At 37.8% G+C, this 20,515-nt stretch overlaps 1 protein-coding gene across 3 annotated transcripts in view; it reads right to left on the reverse strand.

Annotated features, from left to right (window-relative positions):
- Positions 1-8,205, reverse strand: part of LOC145999466 (uncharacterized) — a 61,071-nt gene extending 52,866 nt beyond the window's left edge. For 2 of the 3 annotated variants that reach the window (XM_083136432.1, XM_083136430.1), the window contains exon 1: positions 7,442-7,985. The gene's annotated coding sequence lies outside the window, so the exon portion shown is untranslated. Of the gene's footprint in view, positions 1-7,441; positions 7,986-8,088 lie in introns of those variants that run through there. The other variant, XM_083136431.1, reaches the window with a different exon arrangement.
- Positions 8,206-20,515: the final 12,310 nt, after the last annotated feature.

Consider the following 20,515-nt stretch of genomic DNA (forward strand, 5'->3'; position numbering starts at 1 on the left):
CTAGGGATGGCACATATTAATCAGTATTATAACGGTATTGGCCGATATTGGTTTACCGGTAAAATTACCGATTATTTTACCAATCCACTATATCTTTTCATCTTATAATTTGGTGCAAAATTCTGCCATTTTGTTATAATTTTTATGGCTAATATCTACTTTTTAAAAAGTAAATATCTAAATATACAACTTCTTTAGCACTGCAGTCACATGGAAACAAACATTTATTAAGGAGGTCAATGAACTACTGAGGATCTTCAAGGACCATTTGTAAATTTATATCAGATCCGTAGAATATCAGTACTTTATCGTTATTGGCCATAATTTCATATCAGACAATCCCCAATAAAATTCCAAATGGTACTTAAAGAACATGAATGGTTCCTCGATCTACTTAATAAATGTGTTACCAGATTACTACTATAATGCAAAACTTCCTTACTTCCTGTAAATACCTGCATGACCCATTACTGACAATAATATGTCTGATTATTGTATTTTACATTCCTCAAACTCTTTGTGCTTTAGCATCAATTGGTGCATTTGAGGTCAACATGACAGCTGTCAGTGCAAGGGATTGCAACCTGCTTATCAGTTGTTGAAATGTTTCATGTGCTCGAACATTCACAAAGGAGAGTTATCAACAGTAGTATTATTACAATTGCTTTCATTTGATCAGTGTCATTGTTGTCACCACTTGTTGCTTTTATTGTTCTTCTGTATTTTTTGTTACTTCCCTTTTGGCAATTTGAAAATGAACAACACATTAGCCCCGTCTAGTTCGCTGCACTTTTTGACACTCGGTGCAGTGCAGGTGTATCCAGTGTCAGGGTGGTGAAAGAAAATGACATTCAACTAACTAGATGGAAAGCGGTGTTCAAGTTCAGAAGATTCAACAAATGCCTGTCTGCTTCTTTAAACGGTCATTTGATTAGTTAGTACTCACCACGTGACCATACACAACACAAACACCAGTCCGGAAGGTAGTGCAAACTGTGCAGACACCAAATATGCTACTTGATTCCAAATCAACGAACAAAACAACTTGGTGTTGCACCATGTAACCAACTAGATGCTTCAGTGCAAAGAGAGTCAAAAAGTGCAGAGTTAGATTCAGAAACAGAACGAAACCTATCAAAATACCATGTTATTTTTTTCTGTCATTTTATTTACAATATTGTATTGGTAAATATAAATATATACATAAAAATGTATTAACATACAGTAATGTATTACTATTTGAAGCATTTCATTGCACAATTCATATTAATTGTGATAAAAAGTGGAAGAAAAATGTTTAGTGTGTAATAAGTTTATTCTGTAATGTACATTGCAGTGTATACTAAATAAATGAGAATATTATTTTGTAAATATGTGACAAATAAAAGAAATGTAAATATTCAAACAAATATAAGAAAAAATTGGTAAGGTAAAAAGATAAAATTCCCCATGCATACAGCACATTTAGAGGATGTGTAGGTTGATTGATTGAATTGCTTTATTTTACTTCGCTTCTTGTGCTAATTTTGGCAAATCTGCCAAGATGAGGATGAGTGATGATATGATGAAATTGATGAATGGACACTCAAACATCCATGCCCAGGCCAGGATTCAAACCCGGGACACCTGGCATCGAAGTGTGATGTGCTAACCACTCTGCCACGGGGGCCGGCGAGGATGTGTAGGGTCCCACATACTCTCGATCTCTGCCATTTTGGAGGCGATGCAATCAGGTACATGCTTTGGCTACCTTTAACCCCTCCCCCCAGGTTGCCTTTACGTACCCATTGATTTGAGGCTCGGTGAACCCGGGAGCCACTTTATGCGGGGACAAGGCCTGAAAAATTCAGACCTCAGATCACCCACTTTGTGAATCGAACACACGTCTCCCGCATGGAAGCCAGACCCCCCCTACCAACTTTATTTGTGTAAAAAGAATACCCCTAAGTGGTAGTATCTCCTGTTTTCAAACTTTTCTTAAGTTTCATACATCAATTCTCTCAAAATTCTCTGGATTCTCATCGGGACAAACAGAGGCAATAATTTACAATACCAGACCCTTCTGTAATTTCTATGCTACTGCTTATACTCACAAAATAATTAGTCGTGATGATTGATCTGAGGTTAACATGTTGGGGCGAGGTGTAGAAATTGTTCATTAACATGTAGAAGTTGTAAAATAAGCTTTTCTATTCTCGCAATGATTCACCGTATACAAGTATGGGAACCATATTTGGTGATATGAACAATTGACATTCGCAATTAGTTACCCTGTCTACAGCACTGCCACACTGATTTCAAAGTTGGAGAGCATAAATCGTGTAAGAATAGCGGAAGAGAACAGTAAAAAAAGTTGTTAATGTTGTACAGATTGTTAGGTGGAATGTGCAGGAGGATGGCCGTGGGGTAATCAACAAACTTATGGATTTCGGTATTTTGCCCAAAGAAGGTGCTTACATGTGTCCACGGTAGAACGTTCTAAACTTGAGCAAGGACAGTGCGTGTATTGATAAGGACAATCACGATGTAGAAGAGCATGTGGAATGTGGACTGATTTGATTACAGGTAAGTTTGGCAACAATGCATCGATTGTAAATTGCAGGATACGAAAATGGCATCTTCGATGAAGAACGTTTGCCGTTAAAGTGGTACGAAAATAAGATTTTTTATCATTTCGTTATCACAATTATCGCAAAACCATTCACGGATAGCCCCACAGACCATTCTCGGTAAGGTTAGGTTAAGCAAACAGTTAAAATTTGAGGTCGTAAAGCCATGCAGGGGTAGCCCCACAAACCATTGACGGATAGCCCTACGAACATTCCACGGTAAGGTTAGGTTAGGCAAGCATAGTTAAAATTCAGGGTCGTAGTAATGAGTCATAAATAATGAGCAATCGTGCATTGTCGGTTGCGATCATGGATCCCCTTATTTTGCAATTTCAATGCGTGACCCCCAAATTTTAACTTCAAATTTGTGATTAGGAGGCCTCAATTAGTGAGTATGCGAAATATTACAAAAATTGGGGAGGGGTCCGGTATTGTAAATTCTCTTCCAAAGAGAAATATCCATGCCGGCCCACCTGGCAGAGAGGTTAGCACATTGTGCTACGATGCCAGGGGTCCCGGGTTCAAATCCCGGCCAGTGTATGGATGTTTGTGAGTGTCCATTCATCAATTTCATCATATTATCACTCATCCCCAAATTCGCAAATAAGCCAAAAGTGGCACAAAATGCAAAATAAAATAAAGCACATCAATCAATCAAAACAAATATCCATGTCTGAACTGGGATTCGAACCCCGACCTCTGGCATTATAGTGTGCTGTGCTAACCACTCTGCCACAAAGATGGCAACAAATAGACCACCTCCATTCTCTTGCAAGAAAAAAAAATTATGGAAATAATTCATTTACTCAAAAAAAAAGCTAGTACTAAAATAAACAATAATCGTATAAATAAAATAAACAAAATGAGTAAATATAATAAAAACATAAATATTGCATATGTAGAACTAAAATACTATTCCCAGCAAGCCGCATTGAATTTACAATTATTTGCCCAGAGAACCTTACAAGACATGATAAGTTCAAATTTAACAGCCACTTGTCATCTTGGGAATACACACACTTGAACCGTAGGTAGTACAACTGTGTGTGCTATAGACAATTTGCTAAAATGTCCATGGCAACTAAATTTTACTAAACAAATTATGGCATAATCATAAAGAGTAATAGTTTAATTATGTCTTGGACTTGCTGACAAACATAAAATTACCTTTGAATGAGTTGTCAACCACTGGCTGTAACAAACATCTCATGGGAAAACAGTGACACTGGCCCAGTGGTCAGTGGCCCTAAAACTGAGGCAGAAGCAAGGAAGACAGACCACAAATGGATAAAATGTCTAAAGAAAAATGTGTCATTTTTTTTTAGAAAAAAATTATTTAAGTGCAAATTATGCTCAGATTGTGTAATTGTGAAATGGGATCCAAATCACTGTCCTCCACTGGGAATTGAAATTTGGACCATCTCATAATTACAAGGCAAGAGCATTACTTTATTCCTTTCTGGAGGCCCATTAGTATTTATAAAAGAAAAGTTCAATAAAAAGAAAACCTTTATCCAACAACATTAACTTACTTGCAATTTGTTATCTGAGCTCAACAGGCTAAATTAATTCTAAATATCCCACGAAAAAGCAACCAAATCGTGTTAAATCTTAAGAGCATTCAGACTGAAATAACAAGTGACATGGACCACTTCATCCTGAAACATCTAATAATTTGATATTTACATTTGTTTCAAATTTTATGATAACATTTAAATTTGTCATGAGAGGCACCAATGTGTAAAAGCATGTTTTAAGTCCATTTAATGCTACAATAGGCTAATTACGACAAAACGTACATTTTAGGATGAAATCTGAACCACTATGAAACATGTCTCCACTGGGATCGAACTCATTACCCCTTGATTGCAAGTCAACAGCATTACCACTATGCAATTGGGTAAACATACACATGAAGGCAAAAACAAATTACTAACAAGAAGCAATGGTCAATATCTATCTCTTAGCTGCTACACCGGTAAAAATGTACTATGTATCGTGCACCTGTAACTCCTCAGTTTCGTTAATTTTTGACATTCGTACTTACCTATCTGCTTTGCGGAACATTCTTTAAGGTGTATTCACGTTCTTTTCATGAAAGTAATGTCAATTTTTTACATTACGAGTGCTTCTTTATTTGTGTTGTCTCGCTTGCGTATCACACAGTATGGCACGTAAACCTACCTACCTAGATAATTGCATGTCGTGCTTGTCTTTTGTTCGTTGAAACTGCCACATCGTACGATTAACCAGTACGCTATTGCCATATTGCATGTTCAGTGTTAGAGAACCGAGAAAACGAAGAAAGAAATAGACATTACATGAATTTCCGCTATCATACATTCCCACATCACACAAAACACCTTTCAGATATTAGACAATGCTACAGGAACTTATTACCGTAAGTAGTTTCTTCTGTAAAAATGAAAAAACCTGTCAAATGGATAGTAAACTAGTACCACTACACCTTGTAGAATTATTTAACTAGTTGCAAAATATGGCATTACAAAACCTCTAAACTCATAACAAAAACTGCAAGTGAAATATGTTAGCAGCAATTGTAAAAAAAAAAAGCCCAAGTTCCTTTTGTTTTATTGCGATTTCATCATGCTACGAATGCAATTTCGGTAAAAATTTACTATCCTTCGGACACCTCTAATTTTTTCGTTTCGTCAATTTTTGACATTCGTACTTACGTATCTGCTTCGTGGAACATTCCTGAAGGTGTATCAACGTTGTTTTGATGAAATTAATTGCAATTTTTCACATTACCAAGTACGTCTTTCTCATAGGCCTTGTCACTTGCCTGAGACGAACTAACCTAACCACGCGCCAATGGTTCGCAATTATTTCCAATTACTAGATCTTGATACTAACGCGACACCAAATTTTAACTATGTTTCCTAACCTAACAGAACTAACCTATCCACGCGCCAATGGTTCGTGGGGCTAGTTATTCTCCGTCGGAGAATTAATTTTCAATGAACAACATGAATTTCAGCTATGAAACATTCCCACATCACACGAAACACCTTCCCGATGTTCGACAATGCTACAGGAACTTATTACGGTAAGTAGTTTCTTCTGTAAAAATAAATAAATGTGTCCGAAGGATAGTAAACAAGTACCTTAATTTCTACATGGTTCAATTTCTATTAACTTCAATATATGCTTTCGTAGTTAGGTTAGGCGGTTCAGGTTTGGTACTTTTAGCATTAAAATAAAGTCCTTAAATGCATTCTACTAAGGTTCCGATTTGCTTTTACATTAATTCCCACTAGTCTACGATACAGTCGCATGTACATTGTACATGGGAAGCGTGCATGCTTGCGTAATCTAATTTTTAAGTTGTTCTTTTCAACATAAATAACTTTTTCCCGAAATCCCAATAGGGTAAATTTATCGTATGAGGGAAACGGATTCCTTCAAATTTACAGTAGAAAGTACTTACGGAAATCATTTTCATTAGCGTTGTGGAAGTTCCTGATTGTAGATTTGATTCATTTTAATGTGAATGCGTGTTGTTTTCTGCGAAAATCTCTGTCCGACATGCTGCTTCTGCTTCCGCCATTTGCTTTCTGCACGAGAATGCAATGTTCCGTGTTTTAAGGTGATGCAACCCCGTAGCCAGTGTTTCAGCCTCGCTGTGTTTTCACTAGAACATGACGTGTCGAGTATTTTTAATTATTTTTTTAACTATGCTTGCCTAACCTAACCTTATGGAAAATGGTTTTTGGGGCTAACGTCAATGGTTTGCGACGTATTAGCATAATTTCAAATCCGGGCACGGAAGTAGATATTTTCTGGTGAACGAGGTTGCAACACTGCATAAATCGACAAAACGCTCTCAGAACGTCCCCTAAACCAGTACGCTATCATGGCCATAATGTGTTACAGATTCGAAACAACAAGTAACAGTAAGTACTCGTAAGTCTAAGAAATAGACATTGATATGCATTATTTCACTTTAGGAAATGTTCCACATTCAAAAATAACACGTTAGCAATGTAAAGAAGTCCGAAATATATGATTCGTAGGTGTTTCCCTCATACGATAATAGTACCACTGCTCATTGCTTTAAAGAAGGTTCAAATTTTATGTGACAATGATTGAAAAAATTGTATGAAAATCAGTCTTCCTGCTAGGAGCATTTGAAACAAATCATAAAACAATCGGAACAGTTACCCAAGATTTTTTGCAAGTATTGTAAGAGTATAATTGTGGGAGCAAGTTCGAAGGTTAGAGAAACTAATTAGCACAGACCACGAGCAGGTGTCCTTGGTTTCTGGGTGACTCGGGCATGAGTATTTGCAGATTTTCATGCAAAGCTTGATGGGAGGTTTATGCTCGAGATGGGATATTATGTGATCACAGGTTTTAAAAGGATTAAGGGTTGTTACTTTCATGTTAAGAGCCCTAAACCTGGCTCACCGAAACTAACAATGAAAGGATTTAGGGATATTTTATAAATGCTAAGAGCCCTAAACCTGACCCACCTAACCTAAGAACGAAAAGATTTAGGGACAGAATAACTGTTTGCACCCATACACGTGAAATAGATGGCAGCAGCAGTCCGTATCCAAAACAAGAGTAAACAAATGGCTGCTCACAAAAACAATGAAACATTTAGAGGTATATGGAAGGGAGAAGTCGTTCTCCAGAAAACATGCAGTAAGTAATCACTAACACCCTGAAGTATGTGTTAAAAAAAAAAGTGGGTGCACCATGTGATAAATTCGGAATTAAACAATCTGAACTTGGGCCGAATCTAATGCTGTATATAGGTTAGACATTGTTTTCATCTCTCATATTTTAACAACCAAGATTCTTACCTAATGAGATATTAAAATTCACACCAGTAACGATAGAAAAACTATGTGTGAAATTCATCCTTAGCATATTCCTATGATCTCCAAAATATATGCACTATTGTGAACTATTCTGCTTCAAAATTCAAAATATTCACAAGGCAAACTTCCATTCCTTAATAGCTAGTACAGTTTTCTCCAGCGTATTGTAGCACGATGCAAGAACGAATTGAGAGATATTCAAAGTTATAAAATCTTGTACTGTTAACTTGAGTCATTCTTCGTTGAAATTAAGTAGGTTAGATGTGTATTCGGAAATAGCAATCGAGAAATATATCTTTGCACACATGTTGGCAGTTCTGCGACTTTTTTCATTCTTCCAAAAGTCATCAGCAATGACAGTGCTTTTTAAATGAAGTCAATTAATTGTAATGAACTTTGCTAAAAAAAAATACGAACGATTGGGAGAAAAAACATTTTTCTTCTGTATACATGAAGTTCTGTTACACAATAACAAAAACTTCTAATATTTAACAGGATGTTTTCATCAACGCCATCTTGAATTGTGACTTCCTGTTCCTGTTACAAAACGGAAGTAGTACATAATGACTATTTACAATGAAAAATGAAAGATGTCAATAGCCCCGTTATATGTTATCATTTCTACTTACATCATTCTTTTGCAAATTCTAATTTCTTGTCTGGTTTACAAAGCTCCTCAAATGTACACTTCCCACCGACAGCTTACACTATAAAGTAAACTACTTATCTCTAAAGTGGAAGCTCAACATTATCGATTATCGAAACATTGTCGAACAATCGAACTTGTGTAAGGCTCGATCCATGGTCACATTACATCCGATTTCGGCCGAAGTTTTACACTGGCATACACGACAGAAAATTGCAGATTAAACAACACTTATATATAAATGTAGACGGTCATATTGAAAACGGTGTACTTGGATGTGCACGGCAGTATTTCACCGCTCAACGAGTGGAATCGAACATTTTTTTTGGCCGAAATCACCAGAAATCTACGAAACTGCAGAACCATTTATTATTTTAGTTTAAATAGTAAAATATGAAAACATAACATGGTTACTGTATTTTACACAAATTGTTTCGATCTAACGCTCTTCTTAATCTGGGGTTGTGTCTGCGGGTGCCAATAGTGGAGAGTTACAATTAAAGGGGAGGAGGTGATCAAGTACAGTTTACTTTTTGGCAGTGTCTGCTGCCACGTTCTCTTTCTGCTGGAACCTCAAAAGAGATGCACGTGGCAGCAGGCTCGGTCTTTGTTTTATCGTGATTTCAGCATGCTATGTATGCAATTACGTCGGTAACACACACTGTGAAGTTGTAGCGATTATTTTCACAAAAATGTTTTAAGATTAGGTCCCTTAGCATTTTTCTAATAATAAACCTAAATGCTCTCGTAGTTAGGTTAGGTTCTGTTAGCATTAAAATGATATCTCTAAATGCTTTCTAAAGAAAAAAGTTCTAAATTACATGTACGTACATTCATTCCCACTAATCACGAACTTGCATCTTTATCGTCTTCATCTGTTCTTAAGACTTGTAACATCCTCTTAGCAGACGAATTACGTGGCAGGAGCAAATTTGACGCTTATTCTTACTGCTGACAAGTGCGTGGCAGCAGACTCGGCCTTACTTTTTCTTGCTAAACAAAACTTAGGCTGTGTCCGAAAGGTGCAAGACCGCACTTGAAGCAATCATCCTCAGAGTATAGTCTCGGAGTGCGATCTTGATGTCTTGGACTGGAAGTGAAAGTCTTTCAAATTGCACTTCGACTGCAGCGCCAAATAAGATCAGTAGATATAACCGAAAATACGTTGGTTTTTTCAACGTTTTAAACACTTGTTTTTCACCACAGAAATCACATAGCATTTGCAAATGTTCTTATACATACATATCCGCACATTAGAAGAACTGCAACAAACAACTTGTGACAGTCAGATTTACCGTCGTCATTATTATTATTACTCTAACAAGTAGCCGTAAAAAATGTGTTGAATCAAAGTGTTGAATGTCTTAATTTGTAAGAATATATATTTGATTTGCCAAGCCGACGGGAGGAAGGAGACGTTCGCGTGTCTTAAGGGTGAGCGCCTGAAAGGCCACGTTATGCGTCTAAAGCTTAGGAAATTCGACCGTAATGACAACCATTTATATATATATATCTCGGTTTCCAGCGGTCAGATTTATGTGAAACTTTTACCAGCGCAGCAGCATGTGTGCAAGGACGGATGTGTGGAGTTTCGTCGCGATCAAGCAACAATTACGGATGCCAGATCAAATTGGTTGTAATCGATCAGTTTATGGGCACTGATTGCAGTTGAGCTATGGGCGACAGCGATGCGGAAGCTTAATCCGCAGAAACCAAACTTCGAGCACGACCCGTCCAGGTTGGGAGACAATAGAGCGAAGTGGAATGGCCTCTCCGGAAGCGTCCCTTCAACGAGCGCCGAGCGTCATTTTTTAAAATCCAAATAAAACGAAGGACATGGTTTTTCGACACACAGTCTTACCGCGATCCTTGTAGCGAGAGCACCTCCGTGCTACCTCTCCGTATACAGTTTTGCCGCGATTCTTGTAGCGAGAGCACCTCCGTGTTACCTCTCCGTATACAGTGGACTTTGTTGTGCTTCGCGAACAGCAGTGTGGATAGGCAGTAAGTCTACACGAGTGCGCTTACCTCAACCGCTGGAGGAAGTTGAAGCGAGACTGTGTTTCCGTGATAATCTTACGCCGTTTATAGTTTTTGTCAAACGAGGAACATCGAAAATTATGGCGGGCTAGAGGAAGAAGAGAGATGAGGGCGTTACCCTCGATTCGCCCGATGTCAGACGAGACTACGACCCATGCCTACAACATGCCAAGAAACGACGAGCTACGCCGCCTGATGCCTACCAGCCACCACGGAGAGAGAGAGAGAGATATGTCGAACGATGCCCTGTTGACGTCCCGACGCGCCGACGATGTCTACCAGCCGCCACAGAGAGAGAGAGAGATGTCGAACGCTGCCATGTTGACGTCCCGACGCGTGAGATCGTCCGACGGTGATGGAGAAGACGCCGACGAGCTAAGAACGACCGCACAGATGCGACGTCCGAACCGCGCCAGACCACGGAGATGTTCACCTATCCCGAGAGGGAGAGAAGCCGAGAAACCAGATGTATGAACGCTCTTCGTATCTTCATCGTCGCGACCAAGGAAACCTTTCGTGTGAATACTATGTGTTTTCAATCCCCCATAAAGACGCCAGGATGCACCTCGGAAGCTGAGAGATGGTAATGTATTCATCTGTGTGAATGTCAACACGTGACGGCCCGATTGATTTAGAGAACGCCCTTGAAATTCGTCAACATTTTGAAAACGCCCACACAACTCGAAACTTCATACCAAACTCCCGTCGCGCTTGTCATTTGTAATTTATTCGTCTCAGGTCAATTTTTCTTATTTCTTGTGATATTTTTTTTAATGATCTTAAATTCGTTGTTGTTTGTGCTCCTTTGTATTTGTTTAAAGTGCGTACTATTAGATTAAAGCGCCGCCCGCTTAATTGTTTAATCTACTTGAGGTTTGTTCATTTTTATGTGTCAGCGCTGTGTCGCTGCTAGCTACGTCAGGTCGCGTATGTGATTGTTTGTTAAAGTATTTGCCTGGTAATATAAATTGCTCGTCGCGGCGAAGTGTTGAAGTCCCACCTGCTTGAGAGTATATGTTTGCGTCACTCAACGAACAAAAATAACACACTAATTGCATTATACCAGATATTCTGAAAAACATCAAATGATAACACTGACGAACGGTAAAAATATGAATATATTGTATCAACAAAAAAATATTGGAATCCACAAACTGTTTTCATCGCCTCCTCACTCACTCTCTCTCATTCTCTCTCTCATTCATTACTTCTGAGGAATTTTACATGTGAATATACATACAAATCATGTATCTAATCAATGTATCTAATCTAATCTAATCAATACCATTTCCTTTTGTTTGAACCTTTACGTGAATTTAGGTCATTAGTCTGCCAGCTCCCGTGCTCTTTTAAATTAATTATGCGCCAGCCTTTGGAAAGCAGTTATCTAGAACGATTGGGTCGGCGTAGTTAAACCATTCGTTCGAATGATCGTACGCATCAAGTCGTAAGCACGACATTTACCAACTTTCTCGGACGGGGGTAATACACACAAGCCTCTCTCGTCCATTGAGAACAATTACACCATACATAGTGATGCAAAACTTAATCGGCTCCAGCTGCCGGAATACACAAATCAATCGTCGGCGCGAGCAAAAATTACAACAAAAACCACTATGCAATAAAGAATACTACACTCGCACGACCTTGTAATATATAATACGCTTTCCACAAATTAAAAAGACTAATCGGTCAACTATTGACAAGCTAATTGACGCGACGGGGCGGTCGGTTACACAAAAATGGAGCTCACTTTGACAATTTACACGAAAGATTAACGTAATGGAATGGAGCTTCTAACTCTGAATGCAGCCAATCAAATTATTACATATAAACATGAAATGACCTTTTTTATATATAACATTACTCAAAAATTGAAGACACGGAAGTTAGGTTCGGTGTTCCTGAGTCACTTTGCAAATCAGTGAGACTTCGGCGTTTACGGTACTGCGTTGATACAAACAATACATACTTACATGGACATAGACCATCTGAAGAATACTCTACCGGACTCTTCTACATCGTGTGATCGTTCATCTTTCCTGGATGCGGGGATTTACACAAGGGTTCCTTTGCGGCGAAAATGTTCTTCGTGGTCGAACGGGGCGAAGGATGATTGCGGCGATATTGGGCACTTTCACTTTCATGGAACGTCGCGTGTCTCTCTTCTCACGAGCGTAGGCTGTACCGCACGCGTCGGTCCGGAATCTCTCTTGTGTGTCGGACATCAATCAAACGTGGTCCTGGAATCATCTCTCTCTCTCTCTCTCTCTCTCTCTCTCTCTCTCTTTGGGCTTCTGTCGGGCGTTGATCAGGAGGCATCCTTCTCTCTCTCTCTCTCTCTCTCTGGTAACGGGCTTCTGTTGGACGTCGAACTGGAAACGTCCTTCTGGGCGTCGGGCAATGTTTGGCTTCGCGGCGTTGCGCGTCGGTCGTTGGTCGTGGCGCCGGGTGGCTTCACCGGATTGTGGTGGTGCATAGTTGCAGGCGTCGGGGAAGTCGACGGCCTCCCTTCTTTATCTTTTTAGCCCGCCATCTTTATGGTAGTTCACGCTTGGTAAAAAACAAACCACCGCGAAATGCTTCACAGAATAAAGCGCATACTGGTAAACTCACTATCGATAACTCGCTTACGGTACGCAAGAAAAACAAAGTCCACGGAGACAAAACAGTAGTCATGCGAGAGTGTAGCGCGGATATGCTCTCTCTACAAAATCCGGGTAAAAACTGTGTGGTGAACTCAAAGTCCTGCAGATTTATACCAGATTCAAAATTGTCCGTTGAAAACACGTTAAAGTGGCTTGGCTTGGGTTTCTGAAGAGATGGAAATGACCTCTGGTCCATTGTCTCGAAATGAAGGCACAAGGCGTGTCTTCGGTTCTTGCTAGCTTGGGCTCCAGCTGATTATCCTGGCCATTAGTGAAAAGCAGTTTTGGCTTTCCGCGGCGAATTATCCGTTGGTCCAGACGAAAATAAGTCCATCCTTTTTCCGTGACGACCAGCTTTGGTGCAAATATGCCATGTACTTTGCCGTATTGACAGTTCGGCTGTCACTCAGAAAATTCCGTCTCCCAACTCCCGGTGCATGGCTCGGATTCCAATTTTGCCACATAATAAACCAAACCTCACACTTTACATTTAAACATAATATGAATCAATGAACCAAAATGATTAATATCGAACGGTGTTTTTTCACATGTCACTGGATACCGTGACATCGTGATACGGAAAAGAAAATGTACTTCGGAGTTCTTAAATTGCCTGTAGTAAACGACAGTTTTCTTCGTTAATATACATATCCCGGGCGGTTATAATTAAACTGGCGGTGTTCAGAGTAGTACAGAAATTGCTTACTGAACATAGGCATCTGAAATTCGTATATATGCTAATGAATATAGAATAGAATATTTTATTTTCCTTTTGTGCGAGCCATACGCTGCACGCAATACATTGTTTTGATTTTTTTGGAACGAGTTTACAATACCGCACCACTCTTCAATTTCTATGAAATTTCGCCTACTCACTAACTGTGAACTCCTAATCACGAATCTGCATGTAATAATTGGCGGTCGAGTATGGAAATCGAGATAGAAATGCAGCGTTGCTATTGCTCCCATTCTGGTAAAACAACTTCACTAGCAGTGCATGGTGTCTCTTCGCAATAGCCATTGTGTTTTACACGAACGAATTCAACCTTTTTATTTTTCAACGAACATTCACATCACAAAAGGAATCATCAACAAGCGTCACCAACAACCAGGGAGCTTACACAACTGTTAGGCAATGCCACCGACGTCGGAATAACATACTGACGTCCGAGTTACGGAAATTTCCACGTTTTGACTCGCCATATTTTAACCTGGTGGCGAGAATTGAAACTAGTTTTTAATATATATGTACATATACAGGGTGTCATTTTAATGGCGACCACGGACCACAGATTCATATAGAGGACATCAAAATAATCAACTTTTCTCCGTAACATTTCTTTCGTTGGTGAGTCGATTCGACGCTACAGCCGTTCCAAAAAAAGTCCGTTTTGCCGCCTGGATGCTGGCAACCCAACACAAGATTTGATCGTATCTGTGACATCATTTCCTGCGGCGAAACAGCGCACGGAAGGGTTCCAAGGAACACAAATTTTGTGAAAAATGACAAACTACTAACCACATTATTAGCTGTAAAACGAAATGAGAAACGCTTCCAGTAGACCGAACATCATAGCCTACCAGCCATAAGATCAGCAGTCATCTAAGGGGAAGGGGGAAGTGAACCAACAATATGAAAAATGGTAAAAGTATATTAAAAATGAAGTGTCAATATCGGATTTTGTCTCAGCCTACATGTCAAAATATCAACAACAATAAATTTTATTGGACTTCAGCTTACATGTGGCTGTTTACGCTCAGCTACATGCCAAATATTTGCAAATCTCGTTGCAAGTTTGATATCTACAGGTTTGTGTCCAGATGCATTGTGATACTTTTGTGCTGATAACGGAAGTATCCGAGCTTCACGTTGTTACATTTTGGCTAAAACGCGTACAACCACAGTAACAATCTAATGATGAATCAGTAGCGAATATACTGCTCTGTTCACAGTTGTAAACTACGGTACATGTGTATTCGGTGCATAGATAAACACGGTCGTAGGAGAGTTTGTTTTACTACTACTTATATCCCTGTATTTTCAACCATTTCGTCATTTGCCTCACAATGTCCTGAATATATTATGTGTTGCCTAACTTTGGAATTTTGAGTTGCTTCATTTCTATTTTGTCATCTGTTCAGTGTGTCACAAACAACGTGTATCAGAAGGATGAAGTGGATAGACTAAATTGTAGATGGCAACTTGGCCATGAGATTTACAAATATTTGACATGTAAGCTGAGACAAAATTCGATATAACCACTTCCACTTGAATTCTATTTTATTTCTACCATTTTTCGTATCGTTTGTTTACTTCCTGTTAGGTTCCAGAACGTATTTTCTCGTTTTGTTTTACGGTACATAATGTGGCTGATTATAGCTATGTCATTTTTCACAGAATATGTGTGTTCCTGGCAACCCTGGAACTCATCGCGTCACGACCGGATATGACGTCACAAATGCAATAAAATGTTGTGTGTGGTTGCCAGTATTCAGGCGGCAAACGGTCATTTTTGAACGACTGTAGCGCCGAAATGATGCACCAACGAGAAAAATGTTACTGAGAAAAATTGTTTGTTTTGATATCCTCTATACGTTTCCGTGGTCCTTGGGCTCCATTAAAATGACACCCTGTGTATATATATAATTCGCGAGCGAATTGCTGCATTAGCATATCTATGAAGTCTCAGACCGTCAGTTTAATTATAACCACCATGTATTTTACAAATGTATGTATCTAATATACTTTCATATCGCTTTTCTGTCACTTTGTCTAATCGCAACGATTAGTATTTTTTTTAGTCTTACGAAATTTTCTTGGAACTGTTGGTTATTAGCGACAATGAGGATGAGTGTTCGAAGACGGGAGTGCAGGAGGATACTGCCCTACCCCCTGAAACCAGCAAAACGTAAGTAAAACATCACCGAACCTCTCATTTCATTTCCACCATGTTAACCATAGAAGCATCCTCGCAGCTATATCCAAAGCCTGGAGCAAACACCCCTCCTCCCTAACAATTTACATCTCAATGAAAGGGCATGCGCAAAGATCAGTCATGCCCAGGTCGGAGATCAGACCAAGAATATTTGGTGGTAGGTAGAGAAGGGCTTTTACAAGCTTGTAAAGATCGAAATGAGACCAGCATGGGTTTGTAATATCAGAGACAAGAACGAAAACAGACCTTTCGAGACTCTAGATCTCGTTTGAGACTTTTCTGCGACATTGAAAACATTATGTAAACTGAATTTACATTACTATGAGGCTTCCAGATATAAGTCATGAATTTTATGTGTAACAGCAAAGATAGTCTATTCGTGGTCATGGTGAAACTGAGCATGGATAACATCGTTTTCGATGGCTTAGCGTGGAAACGAGGTGCCAAAATACAATACAAAACAATATATATATATATATATATATATTAGGGCATTCCAGTGTGACATTTTACACACAAAATGTAATGTCCTAGACATGAGATTGAATTAAAAAAATCATAATAAACTTATTTCATAGAATTATAAAATACTTAGTAGTGTCTGCTAACAAAGGAAAGCATGAAAAGTATTAACGAAATGTGTTAAAAATGCTTTAAAATGTAGCAAAATTTGACTTTATTTGTCTGTGAAGGATGTGGGCTACATGTGCGAATAACTTTTCCTAGTGAAATATGCAAATTATATTCATTTGGGATTTATTCGGAATTCATTACTACATATAAACCATATACATTGGTATTTGGAGGGTTCAGTACAGTTCATACATGTATAAAAAATATAATTACAACATTTCTATAATGTACAATCTAGATATTCACTAACGCTATAATATTCCTTATTAACTAACAGTTTTTTTATTTGTTTTTGAAACTTGTCATACTTTCTGATTTTATATCATTTGGTAAATGGTTGAATATTTTAATTGCCATCTGCTCGGGTCCTTCTTGAACTAATGTAAGCCTGGTGAAGTATGGCTTTAGAAGCTGTTTGTTTCGGGTGTTATATGTATGTTCTATTGAACTTCGTAGCGCAATATTTTTTTCTCGCGTATAATGCCATTTCATATATGTACAGTGAAGGGAGGTTTAATACGTTGTATTTCTTAAACAAAGTTTTCCCTAGTCTTTATTCCTGCTATAATCCTAATGGCTTGCTTTTGTTTTCTAAATTCTTCTAACCTTGCCGGTGAGTTCCCCCAGAATTCTATTGCATAATTTATTAGTGAATGAAACATTGCATAATATACCTGAATTAGTGAATTTGTATTAAGTGTTTGTTTTAATATCCTCAGTGCAAATATTTTGGAATTTAGTTTTTTAACGAGTATTTTTACATGGTTGGACCAATCTAGATTTTCATTTATAGTTACTCCTAAAACTTTTGTTACGCTAACTAATATTACTGAAAGATGTCAATTCTTTACTACATCCTTAATTTTATTGTTTTGTTTAGTGTGAAAAAGCAAGTAATTTGTTTTCTGTTCGTTCAATAGTAATTTGTTGCTGTTAAACCAAGATTTCATTTCTTCCATTGTTTTTTCAATGTTGGCTTCTAACTCGTTCACATCATTTCCCTTTACATTTTCGCTAGTATAGTCTGCATACAACAAAATCTTTGTATTTTGTATATTTAATGGTAAATCATTTATGTAGAACAGAAAAAGTAGCGGGCCTAATATTGATCCTTTAACGTCATTAGAGTGGATTTGTATTTTCTTATGTTTCTTTCTCTTTCGTGGCTAATTTCAACACATTGAAATCTGTTTGATAAGTATGATTTCATAATTTCAAGCGCGTTACCCCTTATCCCATAGTATTCCATTTTAGAAATAAATATTTTGTGGTTTACCAAATCAAAGGCTTTTGTCAAGTCGTAAAATATTCCCAGTACTAATTTTTTTATCATTTATTCCTTGCAAGATGGATTCGATTAATGTATGTGCTTTTTTTTAATAAATGCGTGTTGTTATTTTGATAATATGTTGTGTTTATTAAGGAACTGTAGAAGACAACGTTTTATTAACTTTTCTAGAATCTTGCTTAGCACAGGTAATAATGAAATTGGTCTGTAATTTTGAACCAGGTTTTTACTTCCATTTTAAAATATTGGATTGAGTTTTGCTATTTTTAAGTTAGTAGGAAAGATAACATTCGCAATACAGTCATTAAAGAGATATTCTAAAATAGGTGCTAACAACTCCTTGATTTCTTTTATTACTCTGACTGGAAATTCGTCTCCTACAGCCTTTGAGTCTTTTAAATTCCCTATTTCTTTCGATATTTAATTTGTTGTGGTTGGCGTTAGAAAAATGCTTTGTAGAGTAGGCGGTTTAAAGTTACGCAAAAGTTGCAATGGTTTTTTTTACGTTAGTTATATTTGTTACTAAGTTATTTCCTAATAAGGTGAAGTATTTGTTAAATGTTTCACACACTGCAAATGGATCGTCTATTTCAACGTCATTTGTACATAATTTTATATTGTTATTTGTGTTGTTTTCTTTCATCACTACATTTTCATTTACAACGTCCCACATTGCTTTGCTTTTGTTATTTGAAGACGCAATTTTGTTCGCATAATATTTTTGTTTGGCATCTCCTATTTGTTTTTATAGTAATTTATGTAAAATTTATTTACTGATTTATTTTAAAACCTTAATGCAATTATAAACAATAATAATTTCTGATTAATTCATTTTGTTATTAACATCGAGTAGGACCACTTTTCGTGGAATGACCCTAATAAGTAATGTTGTTTGTCTTATAATAATAACCCCCCCCTCTCTCTCTCTCTATATATATATATATATATATATACACGTATATATGTATGTATGTATGTATATCCTGACTTGAGACGAGACCTAGACGAGAACAATATGGATGTTTATAAATAGAGACGAGGGCCACAACGTGACTTTCACAATCCACACGAGACTGAGAACGAGACTGGCATTTACAACTCGAAACGAGACCGATAATTCCATGCCTCGTCTCGTCTCGACCATCCAGAGTGGTGAAGTTGTGAGCCGACCAATCAATGCGAAAATGCGGCTATTTCGCAGTACAAATTGAAAATAGCTATATCGTACCATTTCAGTATGTAAGATGTTTTACACAATATCCTCTTGCAATAATTATACGTACTAAGTATTTAAATTTACTGTGCAACGAACGCAATCTTCTACATTGTATTTTTACTTATCTGCACAAACAATATATTTTATCAGAATTTATAGCCTAATGACTGCACACACAGAAGGAAACACATGAGTATGAATGATGAGAAGATGAAATTGATGTAGAACCTGAGGCTCGAACCGGGGATCTTTGGCTAAACGGAAATTCCATCACTTAATGCACTCTTCCACCGAATCGACACATTGTCATGTGTGACACTATACTATTTCCAGCAAAATTTTCTGCCCTATCAAAAGCTGAGACTGTAAAAGGGCTCTCAGCAAAACACAGGACAACATTACTACTCAACAGAGGATCCTGGTCGTGGACCCAGACGGCAGAGCCTCGTTGGTCTACAAGAAGTATTTATCAGGATGTATTACGGGAAGTGAGGCTGACTTTTGGGAGCCTTACCATGTAACCCCTTACACCAGTCTTTTATTAATATGAATGAATTACAAAGTGCATTGGTGGAACAATGACATGCAATTGATTTTCAAGCTCTTAGCTTTGTGTTTAATTTCATTTTCTCTACAATTCCTTCTTAAATTTCTTTTAATAGAAAGCGAAAGAATGTTTATAACTTCGTTACTGTAAATTTAAAGCAATGAACTGCAACTATAGATAGAAGCTCTCTCTTAATACCTAACACAATTATGTCAAACATAATTTACTCTAAGAGACATCTTATTTTGGCTGAAAGTCTTCAAGTCAATTTGTACCTCATCCTACGTTTTAAAATGTTGTAACTTGGTTAGTCCCCTTTTCGTCACTGTGCAAATAACATTTTCTCCCTACGTTTTGCGTTCGACTTCCTTCTTCCTGGGCCGAATGTCATCTCAACCAGGATTATTAAAACTAATGTAACAAGAATATGTTCTCTTGATGTAACTGTGAAGCATATGATCCTACATTCTCCGAATATTTCCACCGTATTATACAGGGTGGCAATAAAGTTTTTCCAACATTACAATGGCTTATTAAAAAAAAAACTATTATAGTTACAGCTGCTTGGCTTGTGGCAAAATGAATTTCTAACTTTGTACCGAATTTTTAACGTACAATGCTACTTTAATTGTTCCCAGTAATACAAACTCCATCACTTCGAAACATACTAAACTTTACCCAAGTTAAATTTAAACCCAGAGTTTACAATCATTGCCTATAATAATAAGCACTCTAATATCCCTAATAATAGCACACAGGTGTGCCCACAGAGGGGAATTTTTGGGGGAGACAAAATTTTATACGAATTCTATATATCTTCAAACAAAAATGGGGGGGGGGGGGGATCGCATCGTTTGATTGACTTGTTACTAATTTTTAGTCTTGGTTATTATGTTTAGTATTTCTACCTACCTGTCCTGTAGGTGATCGCGGCGATAGGGTTGAATGAAACACCACCTCTTATGCTTTTAGAATCGGTTTGGATTGAGGGGGGCGTGGTATTGGCATTAATACAAGGTTAGTGGAGCAGACAAACTGTGCAGAATAAAGTTGACGAACAATTGCAGTGAGCCTAAAGTATCTAAAGTAAACATATATTGCT

The sequence above is a fragment of the Lepisma saccharinum genome, chromosome 15 (genome assembly GCF_977018435.1).
Source record: "Lepisma saccharinum chromosome 15, izLepSacc3.1, whole genome shotgun sequence".
Classification (NCBI taxonomy): Eukaryota; Metazoa; Arthropoda; class Insecta; order Zygentoma; family Lepismatidae; genus Lepisma; species Lepisma saccharinum.